We start from the raw sequence: 16,107 nt of genomic DNA, 5'->3' as shown, positions 1-16,107 counted from the left end.
AAAAGACGCATTTAGCAGATAGATTATTTTATAGTGGCTGCACAGCCCTTCCTGCTGACATGCTTGGCCAGTTCTAAAATGGACCGGCTGTTAGAACAGCACATCTGTATTCCTTTGTCAAGTGTGTCAGTAGCTCTTTGATTCTCCACATTATTTGTTCAGTCATTCGCCCATCCCTGGTACTTTCATTTATTGATACCCGTTCATTCTGTCATCTTATCACCCCCACCTTCTTCTCCTCCTACGCTAAGCTTGTTTCCAACCACTGACAAGGAAACTGCTGTGCGTACCTTGGCATGTACAGTAAAGCTGCTTGCGAAGTTCAAAATGTTGTGGGCCTACTTTTTTTAGGGTCTCATTACGGTTGCTACTGTCTTGTGGAATGATTTGAGAATCCACCGTCACCGCAAACAGGAAGTGGAAACGCAATACTCACACGTAATGATGTTTGGGGAATCCTCAGTGTGGTCATAGAAACACAGCTGGGTTCTGTGTGCCTCTCACAGTGCTGAGAGGAAAAAGTGGGTCTTTCTCAGTGTGTGTGTGCGCGCGCGCATTGTCGTGTAGGCCAGCCGCACTGTAGAGCTCAGACATATGGTTTCCTGTCTGTGTTTAACTCGAATCAGAAACATCTCTTGCACATGGTGAAAGGCTGCGTAGACTTGCAGCACCTCTGTGATGAAGTACAGCTGTTTACTGTTCTCCTGCGTCAGTCTTCTTCTTCCCACCTTATTGACTAAACCGTATCTTTAAGTTGCTTTGTGCACATGCTTCAGCTAATAGAATAGAATAGAATAGAATAGAATACTTTTATTTGTCAATTTCTTCAAATGTACTTGCCATACAAAGGAATTGAAATTACGTTTCACACTGTCCCATGCGTAGACATTGACAACAATAAGGTGCAGATGCACAACAAAAACAGCCCTAACAATAAAGTAATAAATAGTAATATAATAATATAAATAGTGCTAAAAGAAATACTAAAAATATATATAATGTGGGCAGGATGGTTACAAACTGAAACACATCAAAACACCTGCGAGCTGCATTTGCTAAGCCTGAGCTGCTGCTTTGTTTCCTTTAAATTCTCACTTCATTTGTGTCCCTAACATGTAGCAATACCATGCAGAGGCTTTTGGATTCATGAGCTTTGACAAGTCTCAGCCTCCTGACATTCAGTTGTCTACCTTTGTTGCATTGTGTCTGTATCTAGTCACTTTCAAAATCACAGCTTAGACAGGCTACACATGCCATCTTCATTAGGTAAGACTTGAAAAGTGCTGTACAACATCTGTACCTAAGTGCTTTCGATCTGAGATTCACACTCTCATGAAAAGGTTGGAGACCAACTTGTGCCCAATGATACTTTGATCAATCCATGTTTTTTACTTTCATCTCAACATTTGAGGTTTGGCAGGTATACTGTTAGTTATATAACCATGTTAGACCATTTATTGATTTTTAAACAACACAAGTGGATAAAAACAGGGAAATAAAGAAGTTAAAATGTGTGCTGCATTTGAAAGTAAACCTAGCTACAGTCTACAGCTAGGTAAAGTAGACTTTCTACTAAAGTTTATTAAATGTCCTGGTGGATTGGCTCATGATAGGAAAAGAAATGACTCTGGGAAGTGTTATGCTGGAATTTTCTCATGCTGATAATTTCAGTAAAACATGCAAGTTTATGTTTTGGTCCCTTACAGTACATCAACCATAAGTACCTTCTACCTGGGCCTGTGATGATGAGCTTCACAAATCCAGCAAAAACATACTTGTTGCCACGATTTAGTGGGTTTTTGTTTCTACTCGAGCAAAACATGACGTTCACGGCCTCCTCAACAAACAGCAATTCCCCGGGGACAAAATGAGCTCTCATTTTTCACTCACTGCACACGTTTCATAAACATGCTGAGATCCTCATTTTCTCTTTAGTAAGTGAGAATGTTTTCTTCTTGTGTGCGGTCTGTGTGGGTTATAAAGCTGTCTGAAGTCTGATATCTGAATTCATCAGCTCCTCCTTCTGATTTTGGCAAGTTCAAGTGTTCTGTCAAGGATGTATACAGCACTTTGTGTAAATCGTAATCAATCTTTCCGAAACACACCCGCACACATACACACACACACACTGAGTTCCCATAGGGTAAGGGTTGTGGTTCCTTCCTCCCATTGAGGATGCATGCAGCAGGAAGTCCTTGTTTGTTTGCTGGACCGCTGCCATGGCTTCCTCCCCTCCAAATACCTCACATTGTTCTGCCCCTGCGTTACATTCTTGTGACATGCTTGCAACAGCATTTGTGCATCTGGTTTATTGCTTGAGAGCAACACATGTGGATTCTCCCGAGTGAGAGTGAGCGTATTTGTGTCACAGTGAGGGAGTGAACATTGTGATCCCACAGCAGCGAACGCAAACAGGGCCCATTGTGTTCAGCGAGAGGCCTGTTAGGAATAAATCAGATGGGGAAGTGTTTGCTGTGTTGTCACTGACACAGTGTGGTAAGATGACAAAATAGATCAGTGCTGCTGTTCATCAAAGCCACTTACAGCGAGATCCACAGCTGTGTCCACTTTAGAGATTTAGCCACGGGGTATTAGCCCTGCTAATCTTTCATGTTGGCTAAATAAAGCTTTAACGCTCCACTAATCATTATTTTTATAATAATAATGGCTCACATAGCTATACTGAGAGGTATTGCCTATAATAAGGAAGCCACAGAAAATTATCACCTAAGGTTACTTAATTTCTCGATTCTGCAGAATTTTATATTCCTCATGATTGTATTTTTTTGGAGGGCTCATATTTTTACACTTCTCTGCATTCTCGCTAACCTTGTGTCCACATTCAACACCCAGCTGAAACAGCATAAAGATGTATGCGAATGCCAAAATCTACCCAACACTGACAAAGGGAAGCATTTAGAGGCAGATATTTTGCTGCTGATGGTGAGGATTCAAGGAGCTTTATTGTCATTTCCTTCCACTTCATGTAAACGTGATGCAAATGACAATAAATAGGGCTGGGCTATATCATACCATTCACGATAATACCGGTGTAATTTTGGGCAACGATAGGAAAATGACATATCGCGATAGAATATGGGTAAAACGCGCATGCGCAGTGCCTTTGTTTACATACGCACATGGCGGCGACGCAGAATGAGAAGAGCGAAAGTGGATCGTTAAATGAAACGGATGAACCAGAATTGGTTTGTAAAAATGCTGCAACTTCAGTGGTGTGGGACTGGTTTAGCTTTTGTCCGTCAGATGCACAACAAAGCACTATTTTTGGTAGAGCATGCTAGCGGGCCGTCGTTATTACCGTGTTTTTTGGAAAATACGGCACACTTAAAATCAATCCTTTGATTTTCTGAAAATCGACAGCGCCCCTTATAATCCCGTGTGCCTTATGTATGAACTCTGGTTGTGTTTACTGACCTCGAAACGATTTTATGTGGTACACGGCGCTCAGCAATCTGTCAAATGTTTTAGTGCGACTTTGCTAAGCTACGAAGCCGCACCGCTTGATGGATTGTCGGAGCATTACGGCATCGTAGGCAGGAGCCTCGCGGAGTGATACGTACTGTGCTTCAACATAATATTACCGTATTGTGTGTGTATAACCTCTTTTTAAGTTTTGTGGATATTATACATGGTTATGCTGAGGATATGTCGGCCAATTTCCGCTGGAAATACCTTTTGGTTAGACTGTCAGCAAGGAATTTGCACTGTTACATTTTTATAGAACTTTAATGCACATGAAAAACAGCTGCTTGTTTAAGTGAAAATACATTGATGGGGTTTTTTGCACTAATAAAGTTGTGGAGTTGTAAAGTATTTTGTCTAGTGTCAATTATATCGTCAGTTATATCGTTATTGCAAATTTTCAAATGTATATTGTGATAAATACTTTTGGTCACATCGCTCTGCTCTAACAATAAAGCCCCTTAAATCCTTGAATCAAAACACTAAAAGGAGAGCAGATATTAGAGTACCTAAGTTCAAACAAACCAGACACAAGTCCTAATATAGATAAATGGACATATCCTGTGTCCTGTGTCATTGGCCACCCACTGTACAACCAACAAACCAAACAGAAATGTAGCACTTTGGTCGGACACCAAACAGGATTTAAGATTCAAGACTTCTTATTGTCATTATGCAACCATAACACTGTATTATTGTAGGGTATTTACCTCACAATATAAAGTGCCTTAAGGCAGCTATAAGTATAAATACAAAACATGACATATTCAATTCAATTCAACTCAATTTTATTTATACAGCGCCAAATCACAACAACAGTTGCCTCAAGGTGCTTTATATTGTAAGGTAGACCCTACAATAATACAACAAAGAAAAACCGAACAAAAAAAAAAAAACTGTGGCGACAGTGGGAAGGAAAAACTCGCTTTTAACAGGAAGAAACCTCCGGCAGAACTAGGCTCAGGGAGGGGCGGGGCCATCTGCTGCGACCAGTTGGGGTGAGAGAAGGAAAACAGGATAAAGACATGCTGTGGAAGAGAGACAGAGATTAATAACAGATATGATTCAGTGCTGAGTGAGTGAGAAAGGTGACTGAAAAAGAAACACTCAATGCATCACGGAAATCTCCCAGCAGCTCACACCTATTGCAGCATAACTAAGGGAGGATTCATGGTCTCCTCTCTCTCACACACACATACATATACATATATATATAATGTGTGTATATATATATATGTATGTGTGTGTGAGAGAGAGGAGACCATGCAAACGACACACACAAAATCCCTGGCTGGACGGTGGATTTGAATCCAGGTTCTCCTTCCTGTAAAGCAGTAGTGCTAACCACCACACCACCACCCTCTTTGATTTCTATGATTCAATAGCACTTGGGAAAAAAGACACATAGTAGGTAACTGTCCTCTTTGGTAAATCTTAAAGCACGTTTACAACTTTTCTATTCTTCGCATTAACATTTCTGTAATAATTTCACCCACTCATTTTTTTTAAATAAATCAGCCACATTACACCATTTTTAACATTTACGTGTGGGGTAGATGTCACAATTTTCAAACAGATTTAAATGACAGTGTCTCCTCAGATTCAGTGTTACAGCAACAGTGGTTTGAGCATGACTGATCACACTCTACCATCCAATAAGTCTGACTGTTTTTAACAAAGCCCAGAGAGAAAGCCTATTTAAAACCAACTCAGTTTAATTGGTTATTAATAAGTGTATATTAAAGACTGGCTTCCAGAAAACAATAGCCTTATGTCTGGTGCATTTTATTGACCTGTAGTAGCCTGGTAAAAAAACAACAACAACAACAACAAAAAAAACGCATCAGTTGTTTCAGGAATTGGCCCAAAGCTATTGCAAATCGTACCAAATCTCACTTTTGAATCCTCATTTTGACTCCCTGCATTTTCTCAGTCACTGTGTCAAGAGCATAAAAAGTGGTCAGAGATGATCCCTTGCACCCTGACAAGGCTGAACTTCTTTATCTGAAGTGACAGTTGCTTTTAATTAGGAGCCTTGTAAAAACGATTCGGCACGGACTAACGCCGCCCTCCAGTCAGTATCAGCTGCACATGTGTTTTGACGCTTGTGGATTCTTTTGAGTGAGAGGCGAGGATAGTAAATACTGCCTTGCCATAATAACGTGCTATTTTTTATGCTGTATTCACAGCTGTGTTCTTGTGAAGCTACAATCAATTGATTTTTTTACTTACGGTATATTTTTGCACAGATGTCGCCTGGTCTCTTCCAAGTAATCTCTTCCTTTATTTTGGCATCGCTCATGATAAACGCTATTTCCTCATGACATGGAGAGGGGATTTTTGGTGCCAGTGAGGTCTCTATTTTGATGACAACGAATAACAATAGATAACAGTGGGAAATGGAAAAAATAATGATAATTACAACGGCTTCTTTATCCAGCTTGAAAAAAAAGGAAAGAGAAGACGACATATAAAACTGACCTTTTTTCCAAGATGTACTTTTTTAAATCCTTCCTCCTTAACTATGGAATCTTGGCTTGTCATCAGTGAGTACATCAGTCATTCAGTTACACAGCAGAGCGCTTTATAGAGAAATGACTCAAGCAGGCCAACTCTTAGACCCATAAAAAGAAGGAAATGGGAAGGACAGTGTGAGACTAAAAGAATGGTAGCCAGAACAGACACTGAGATGGGAAGATGAGATGGAAACAGAGCAAGTTGGAGGAAGGGGATGTTGGAGCTAAAGAGATATGAACCATGTTTATGGTGTAGTCTGAGCTTTGGAGCCTGCTGTTACCATAACAAGTAAATAGTAAGTATGATACTCGGTTTTAGTTGGTGTTACCAGCCTGTCTGCGGCTGGTGAAGCATGGCCACAATCACACACACACATAATATGATACCAGCCTGGATAAAGCCAGGTTATTTTTACACATTTGGGAGGATTCAGACTCCACCAACAGTTTAAGTCTCAAATCAAATATTCTGACGTGAATATTTATTTATTAAATGGACATGTGACTCTAACGCCAAAGCTACAGTTACTTCTTTTTTTGGTTTGTTTGTTTTATTCTGTTGAGGAAGCAGACGTCCATATCAAAAGACAAATTATCACTGTACAGGCTGAGCCATTTATATGGATACACCGTAATAAAATGGGAATGGTTGTTGATATTAAAGTCCTGTTTGTGGCACATTAATATATGTGAGGGGGCAAACTCCTCAAGATGGGTGATGACCATGGTGGGCATTTAGAAGTCGGCCATCTTGGATACAACTTTTGTTTTTTCAATAGGAAGAGGGCCATGTGACACATCAAACTTATTGGTAATGTCACAAGAAAAACAATGGTGTGGTTTCAACGTAACTTTATTCTTTCATGAGTTATTTACAAGTTTCTCTTTGTTCACAGCCATTGGCATGTCGAAGAGGTTAACACGTGAGGAGCGGATCGAAATTGTGTTGATATCTGGTGAACGCAGTAACCGGGTCATTGCAGCAGATTTCAATGCAAGACACCCTACGAGACCACCCATCTCCCATGCTACAGTTAGCAAACTGCTTGCTAAGTTTCGTGAAACTGGTTCAGTTTTGGATTTGCCAAAATGTGGACGCAAGAAAACTGTCACTAATTAAGAAACATCAGTGGCTGTCCTAGCTTCATTCAGCAAGAGCCCACAGCGTAGAACTCGCTGCATGTCACTGGAGAGTGGCATTAGTCGGTACAACTAATGGACCCACTATCGGTACAACGATAGTGGGTCCATTCTTCATCAATGGAAACCTCAAGGCCACTGGATATTTGAAATTGCTACATGATGATGTGTTTCCCTCTTTATGCACTGAAGCTGGCACATTCCCTGAGTTTTTCCAGCAAGATGGTGCACCGCCACATTATGGATGCCAGGTCCGAGCATTCCTAGATAAACAGTTTCCTGGAAAGTGGATTGGTCTTCGTCGGCCAGTTGAATGGCCCACAAGGTCTCCCAATCTGACCCCCTTAGACTTTTATCTTTGAGATCATCTGAAGGCAATTGTCTATGGTGTGAAGATACGAAATGTGCAGCACCTGAAACTACGGATACTGGATGCCTGTGCTGGCATTTCTCCTGTGTGAAGAGTGGGAGAAGAGGGTTGCACTGACAATCCAACACAATGGGCAGCACAATAAACACATTTTATAAGTGGTCAGAAACTTGTAAATAACTCATGAAAGAATAAAGTTACGTTGAAACCAAGCACACCATTGTTTTTCTTGTGACATTACCAATAAGTTTGATGTGTCACATGGTCCTCTTCCTATTGAAAAAACAAAAGTTGTATCCAAGATGGCCGACTTCTAAATGGCCACCATGGTCACCACCAATCTTGAGGAGTTTGCCCCCTCACATATACTAATGTGCCACAAACAGGACTTTAATATCACCAACCATTCCCATTTTATTGCGGTGTATCCATATAAATGGCCCACCCTTATAACACAATGCAAGTGTATTGTAATATTGAGTATTTTTAATCTGATAAATATTGCATACAGCTGGAAATGTTGTTCTCTTTTGGCCTTTATCTGCCTTCAACTATATTATAATGTGTTATAAATATTTGACTAATGACATTGTATCATTTCAGGATATCAACCATATTTTCTTTTTAACCCTTTAAGACCTACCATAGAACCAAGTCCGCCAGAGCTTATATTATATTTTTACATGTTGTAGTGCCATTTTTGGGAGCATTTCAAGTTGCTATACATCAATACAACCACTATAGCCCAAATTTTAATAATATGTATGCATTAAGTGCATAGTAATTACATAAATTGCAAAAAAGTGAAATAAACTACAAAAAAATTGAAAATAGTTTTGTCTTTTTAACATATATTTCTAGTTAGAGAAATTTAAGAGGCTTATCCCTCAAAACTGTAAATACAAAAAAGTTGCACAAAATAGTTTCCCACCACAGGAAATTTATTTTGAGTGCCTTCATAGTTTTATTTTTGAAATACACCAATTTTTATATACTGCAGAAAAAACGAAAATAAATATTATAATGCAAATTTGCAAAAAAACAGCATTTGCATCAAAATAAACTACTTCCAGCAGTGCAATTTGACTTCTAAGCATCCCAGAAATGACACAGAAAGTCATAAAGTCAAACACAACCTTTAAAAACACTAGTAGTAACACTACTAGTAAATAACACTAGTATATGCTTGTATCGGCCCTGGAGGTTAAAAAAAAAAAACTACATTTCCGTGAAAATGACGTCACTTCCGGTTTCGGACGGGTAATGGCGGACATGTGATAGTTCGCGCTGACGTAGCGCTGACGAAAATAAAGTGACAATTATGAATCACTTAATATGATAAGGAGATTCTGCAGGTCATTAATCAATGTATAAAACTAAAATAAAATGTATTTTTAGTGACACAAGATACAAATATGGAAGCAAGATGTATAATTAGAATTATTTATAATAAATATGAATAAATCATTGCAATTTCTTTAACATAAAGAATAACTAAATCCTTCAGGACAATGTCACATCAATGCACTGAACTCACTATGTTATCCACCTAACAGTCTCCACATGTTCTCACTGTAATTTCCCCTCATGAATGAATTTATGCTGCACTAATGTGAATGTTTGCAGGGAAATCAAACGCATTTCACACGCAGTACTCGAGCTGACTTACCTTTGTTTAAATGACGACTTGTACGCGCTGATTCCACAGATAAGGTACGAAAATATGTCAGGCTACGTCAATAGCGGTTGGTCTTCAGGGTTTCTACTCCACGGCCGTATTTCATACGGGTCCACATTTCCAATGCACACTATTTTTTGCAAGTACCGCTGCTTCACCTCTGAACGAAATCGATCTCTATACAGTCCATTCTCTTCTGAGTTGCTTTTAAGCATCTTGTAATCGTCGTTCCAACACAGTGTGTTTGTTTTGATTCGTAGACCCCGAAAATGGTGCCGCGCTCCAACAATGCATTGCGGCGTGACGTCAACTCCAAAGCCCTATCCGGTTGTTAAGTGATGACGTGACGAATCCTACTTCCGGTCCTAAAGTAGTCTGCGTTTAATATGGCTTTTGTGTTGTTAACATGTTTAATGTTTTGTATTTTCTATTTAATCTCAAAAAGCTCCTAAAACAGTCGGTAATCACTGTTGACCTCCCTCGGCTTTTATTACCGCTAATCATTTATATAAGCTCAGTTTTTAAAACCTTAGGATGTAACTACAGCCCAGCCCATGCAGCAGTATATGAATGACTAACCTCGTATTGTGGATGGATTATCTCAGTTGTTCTCCTGGCTGAAGTTTGGTCCTTTTACAGCATCCTGCCATGCGATTACATTTGTTCCTGACCACCGAGAACATTCACGTTAACTTTTATCGAGTGGAAAAAAAGTTAGCTTGTTTATATTATGCTAACTTAGCTGTGTCACTAGCAGTCATGTAGCACATCATTATATACCAGCTAGCCAAACTTCAGTAACCCTACAAACGTCACTGCTGTTTAGTTTTCTGTCTTCATTTATGTCGGAAGTGATAACAGAGCTGTACATTTTAATTTGTTTCCAAAACCCCGCAGTCAGGACATGCTATATTGTATTTAGATAGAAGCTAGCGACCTAACTTCCTGCTAACTTCTAACTCTGTTAAATGTCATAAATTCCCTTTTCATGGATGCCTGGATGTTAAACTCAATTGTTACACCTGGTAGAGCAGAACGCTGATCATTTTATTAAAGATGATAATAAAATGATCAGCGTTCTCATTACTCTCAGTAATGCCATAGTGATCGTTTGATATATGGACCTGCAGCGGAGTTTAGGCCCAGACACGGCTAGACGTCAGACTTAATGACCGGATTCCAACGTAGGAAGTGTTATGAACAGCTGATCAGATCGGCAAAGTGTGTTTCTGGAATATTATGTTTTTGTTGCTGCAAGCGCTTTTTATGCAATTTTTGCAAAGCTATATGTGGAAGGAAACCATGACCTAGGACAAGCTAATGGCTTGGTTTCATATGCAAAAAAATTATTGCGCTAGCTCATGTGGTTGCAGTGCTACCGGGATTTAAAAATAGTTACGCAAAACGGAGCGTCCCTGCTCCCACTGGCTTTAAAGTTAACCCTTTAACCCTTGTATGGTGTTCGGGTCTGTGAGACCCGTTTTCAGTTTTTTTCAAAAGAAAAATTAAACAATTAATTATTTTTTCAACCTGAAATTCATTGGCTTTGGCTTATTTTCTGTGAAGAACATAAATCCGAACTAATTTTCAATGACCTCATACTGTACCTCCCCCCCACGCATTTACATTACATACAAGGTGTTCGGGTCCACTGGACCCAGGTCTAATAAAAGTGTTGAAAGTGTAGGTCCTGTGTTCCCACACTCTGTCCTCCTCCTTTCTGGTGCTGCTGATAGTGTTTTCTTCCCCTCCTGCTCCCGCACAAAGTTGCAACATTGTTGAAAATTCAACTATCAACACCGTCTGCTCTTACATTCCCGCACATTTTACCCTCTTTCTTGAGGGATCCAAATTTTATTTTCTCATACCCTGTCCCACCTGCAAATTAGGGGCATAATACTATAAATAAGACTTTGCCAGTGTGGTTCTTTATCACAACTGATCAAGATGGCAAAAGATTATCTGCTGCGAGGGCCATCCAATTGATTTTGGAAGAGAGAGGGGCTTCGGATGATGATGTTGACAAAGAGGTTTCAGAATATTTCACATTTCTGAAAATTCAGAGTCTGACAGTGACTTTGAAGAAGAGGAGGTTGAGCATCATTTAGTAACAAAACGAAGACGAGTACCCCATCAGCAGACAGCTCCAGGACCAAAAAAAGCCCACCAGACAGCAAGTGAAGAAATATGGATGTCAATAACTGGTGAAATTGAATGGTCTTCTTGCCCAAGAAATGAGCCACCCTGCAGAGCTGTTACTGTGATAAGCCAGGGCCAACACGGCTGACAGTTACTCATGTGCAGGACATCAAGTCTTCATTTGAGCTTTTCATCCCAGATTCCATCCAGAAAATTATTCTGGATTGCAGTAATCTAGAAGGAAGGTGTGTTTTTGGAGAGAGGTGGAAGGAGATGGACCAAATTCATCTAAGAACCCCAAAGGCCTACTTTGGGGTTCTCATCCTTGCAGGAGTTTTCAGGTCCAAAGGGGAATCCACAGAATCCCTGTGGGATGCAGAAACCGGCACGAACCTTTCCATGCATCAATGTCTCTGGAAAACTTCCACAAAATTTCCAGGATTATTCGTTTTGATAACCGAGACAACAGACCAGCTCAACGGCAGAGAGACAAGCTAGCTGCCATCAAGACAGTGTGGGATAAGTGTGTGCACCACCTCCCCGTTTTACAACCCTGGGCCTAATATCACCATTGATGAGCGGCTGATCCCATTTAGTTGTGAAACATATTGCTTCACGTGTAAATGTGTTGTGTCTTTCCACTCACTCCACTTGATTATAACTGATTTATTTTTTTTATAACATTTTATTAAAAAAAAACAAAAAAAAACGAGAAGCACATTAATTCATAAATGTGATCTAACAAAGGTAAAGGGAAAAAAATAATCATGTTTGCTGTTCATATGGCTTGTAATTGGGATGAAGTAAACATCTGTTGAGTAATTTAACATAAAATTGTTTGATAGTGTTAATTTGGAAAGCCAAAACTCTAGCGGGTCCACACAAGGGTTAAATAAGACAGAATAATACTTTGTTAATAAGCATTTCATAAGGATTTGTAACTAGCATCTTACCTTTTGACATTTTAACACAACATATATATATATATACTCATTATTCACATAATAGCATCAACTCTTTAATAATAACAAAAAACTTAATGTTACAAAGCACTCAACCAAACAATAATGAAAATAGATTTTCGTATGATATAATGACATAACACAGATATTGTGGCTTAATGCTGACCCAGACAAACTCTGCCTAATGAGGTAGAGCAAAACAGCAACGCTGAGCATTGTAAACCTAGTCCTGGAATTAAAAGATGCGAAAATGGTTGGCAGTTAAGTGGGTAACTACCTAAAACAAGGTAGTTGCAGTAGGCTAACGCTAGATTTTAAAAAAGAACTTACTTCCTTATGTTTCTTTCGGTTGGAGGTGGAATTGTTCGACGCTGAGAGCAGCTTGGTTTGCATTGCACGGTCAGATTTCGTCCATCCCTTACTTCTTTAAATAAGAAGTAGTGTCAGAATTTCCAAGTAAGAAATGTATTCCTTTCCGTGCACTGGTGGTTCTGTTGTGCTGGCTCCGGGTCCATTGTGTAGCTGACTCCACCAACATTTGACAGGACGCTTACATTAGAGCCTCTTATTTCGTGTTTTGTTACGGTTTCCAGCAATGAGTGGAAATGCCAACATGAGAGAGGGGATAGCCTAACATATGAGAAAACCACCATGTAATCCATTAATTTCAACAAAGCAACTGTATTCTAATTATCACCTATTTAAGCATTAACTGTAATGGCATACAGCGGGCAGGGATAGCTCAGTAGGTAAAGCGGTTGCCCCATGTTAGGAAGGTCAGGGGTTCAAATCCCCTGAACGGCTACCCTGAGGTTCCCTTGAGCAAGGCACCATCCCCACACGCTGCTCCCCGGGCGCTGCACTGGTGGCTGCCCACTGCTTCACTGAGTGAATGGGTTAAATGCAGCGAAGAATTTCCCCACGGGGATCAATAAAAGTGTTCATTATTATTATACGGTTACTCATATTTTGTATTTTAAATACGTCACACCGGTACATGTATTCAGTTACTCCCCAACACTGGTGCTACAGTATCAATCATAAACCTACTGGAGCACTCTCTTATCAGTTTCTGGCCAAAACTCCCTTGTATAGACATCATAAAGCTATCACTTGTTAAACATTACATCATCCCTCACTCGATACCTGTTATAGGCTCCATACCTGTGTTATGCTTGGTTCAGCAAATGCATTAGGAACAGGCAAAGCTGGGAGCTTTCTTTCAGAGAGCGGTGAGGAGAATTTACACCACATTTACTTTTAAATCTGAACCCTCAGCTTTCCATTACGTGACCAGATAATTACCAAAATCAGGGGCTATGAATGGAAATGTTCAAACAAATCAGGATGAATACTGATATTTAAAGTGTTTTGCTGGCACAGTAAACAATCTGGCACAGTGGAAGCCCTGTTGGAAGTGTGCTTCTGCTTACACTCTGTTTATAATGGCTGCCATCTATCCACCCATCACCTGTTTTAAACATGAAATCATGTCTGGCTCTGTCTTTTTTCCAGTGAAAATAGTTCCTCTTTAAAATCCAGCTCGTAACTTCACTAAGCGTAGTAAGCAAGTAAGTAATTAGCAATTGGTCAAAGCATTAAAAGTGTGATTCAGAGATGGCAGGTTCAGTAATCCCAGAATTCACTTCCTGACACATGAATACACACTGATGATGTGAGTAATTACAGGCCGGAGGCAGGGATGCCTGCATTTGGCCAAATTATGTGTCAAACCTCTTTAAACGCCGCCTGAGAACACTTTGGCATCCTGATTGGAAAAGGCAACATGATTGTAATTGCCAGTTTGTCTTGGCACTGCGTGATTGGCTGTTTCTACCTGAAACACACACCCTTACACACTCCAAACATGGCTGCAAGACAACAAGGAAATAAACTTAAAACCCCAAAAACCTCTAAGCAGTCTTAAAACCCTTAAAGCATACACACATGTACAGACACTAGGAATTTGAGTAGAAATGCCATGTCTGACTGGCTGGTTGGCTTATTTTGCAACTAACTTTACTACTGGTCTTTTGAAGTTGTCTCAAGCCTAAAAAAAAACCACTGCATGAGCTTGTGTTGGGTATTTTTGATTCACTGCATCTGCGGTTTTGCCCGAAGTGATCTCAAAAAGTTTTAGTGCTGTATGCCCACATACACAAATACACACCTACATGCTCACAACCACAAAAATGAACACAATACTCGTTCCTCTTTTACTTTGCTGAAGAGAAAGCACATCAGGCAGTTTAAATCGGACAGTTAATGACGCTCTGTGATGTGGGCCCAGCAGTTCGTAAGTCACAAAGATCAGAGTGAGCGTTGACATGACAAATACAGTCTTACATTTTTATCTAATGTAATGGTTTCATTTTTGCTAGGCGACATCACAAATAATATGTGTGTTTATGCAGCTCTAAAGCTGACAAAATACAGAAGTGTAGGCTATCAGATCAGTGTCTGTCTGAACTGAACTGAAACCAAACCAGACATTCCAGCAGACAGCTGTAATCTACTATCTGTAGCTAACAAAGTGAGCTCGTTAAGACTAACTACAGGTTCACAGATGGCAAGCTTGCATTTTTGTAGCATTATTATTGTCTTTGTCTTCTTTGGCAAGTTCCCTCTTCAATGCTTGGGACAAAGACAAGTGTTTTATACACTGTTACAAAAAACATCGTAAAACAACGGTAATCTTCCGGCAGCTGGGGCGCCAAAATATGACCGTGAAATAACAGAAAATAACTGTCCCGTAAAAATACGGTTATTTCCAGTAATGAAAATACAATTAGTTGCGCTAATTTGACATGGGATCTCGCGTTTTTCAAGTGCCGCTAAACATTAAATCAGGAACATGTTAATGTGATTAAACAATGAAATCATCTATAAATAGGAAAAAAAACATCTTAAAAAAAACGGTAATATTCCGGCAGCTGGGGCGCCAAAATATGACCGTAAAATAACAGAAAATAACTGTCCCATAAAAATACGGTTATTTTCAGTAATGAAAATAGAGTTTGTTGAGCTAATTTGACATGGGATTCTGCCTTTTCCAAGTGCTTTTAGACATTAAATTAGGAACCTTTTTACGCGATCAAACGATGAAATTACCTATAAACAAGGTGAATGAATGTGGAAATATGAATCATAATACGTAAATGTACAGAAATATACAGTTAACAGTTGGTTTAAATAATAATTGATTGCATGCCCTGGGACAGAGGCGAGGCTGCCATATCGCACCATCGGCCCCTTTGGCCATCACTAGTAGGTGGTAGGTGAAGAGTCTTGACCACGGACACAACGGCGGAGAGTGTCCGAGCCGGGGCGCGAACCGGCAACCTTCTGATCAGAAGGCGAACTGCCAACTCTTGAGCCACGAACGGCCTAACTAGCAGCGATAATAATACTTATGTGATGTAACACAAGCTTATAGGGATCATGTTATATACTTTTCCATAGCATTACATTTGAATTCAACAGTTCAATCTTTCAAATAACGGACAGATATTTGTGAGATCATGATACATTTGTGAATGTATTTTAACAATCTAAATATGCATATGTACAGACAGATACATTTAATAATCATGACAATCATGTTGTATTACATTACAGTGATTTAACATTTTACATTCAAAATGTGAAGTCAAAGTCTATTTACGTAACTTTAATGATATTCTAGAAGAACAGAACATTACTGTAAAATGCAGTAAAATACCTTCATATTAGGGTTTTTTTCCTCTGGTCGCAGCGTTACCCGCGACCTTGTTGTTAGTTCACATTCATTGGCCGATGCTTAGCGTCATGTTATTTATA

The 16,107-nt window shown here is 39.6% G+C and overlaps 1 protein-coding gene across 2 annotated transcripts in view; it reads left to right on the top strand.

Moving 5' to 3' along the window:
• Positions 1 to 16,107, top strand: part of tgfbr2b (transforming growth factor beta receptor 2b) — a 44,233-nt gene that overhangs the window by 12,369 nt on the left and 15,757 nt on the right. The window lies entirely within an intron of this gene.

The sequence above is a fragment of the Aulonocara stuartgranti genome, assembly GCF_965226115.1.
Source record: "Aulonocara stuartgranti genome assembly, chromosome: 11".
Lineage (NCBI taxonomy): Eukaryota > Metazoa > Chordata > Actinopteri > Cichliformes > Cichlidae > Aulonocara > Aulonocara stuartgranti.
Note: the sequence above shows the minus strand (reverse complement) of the source record. Positions and strands in the feature narration are given on the sequence as shown.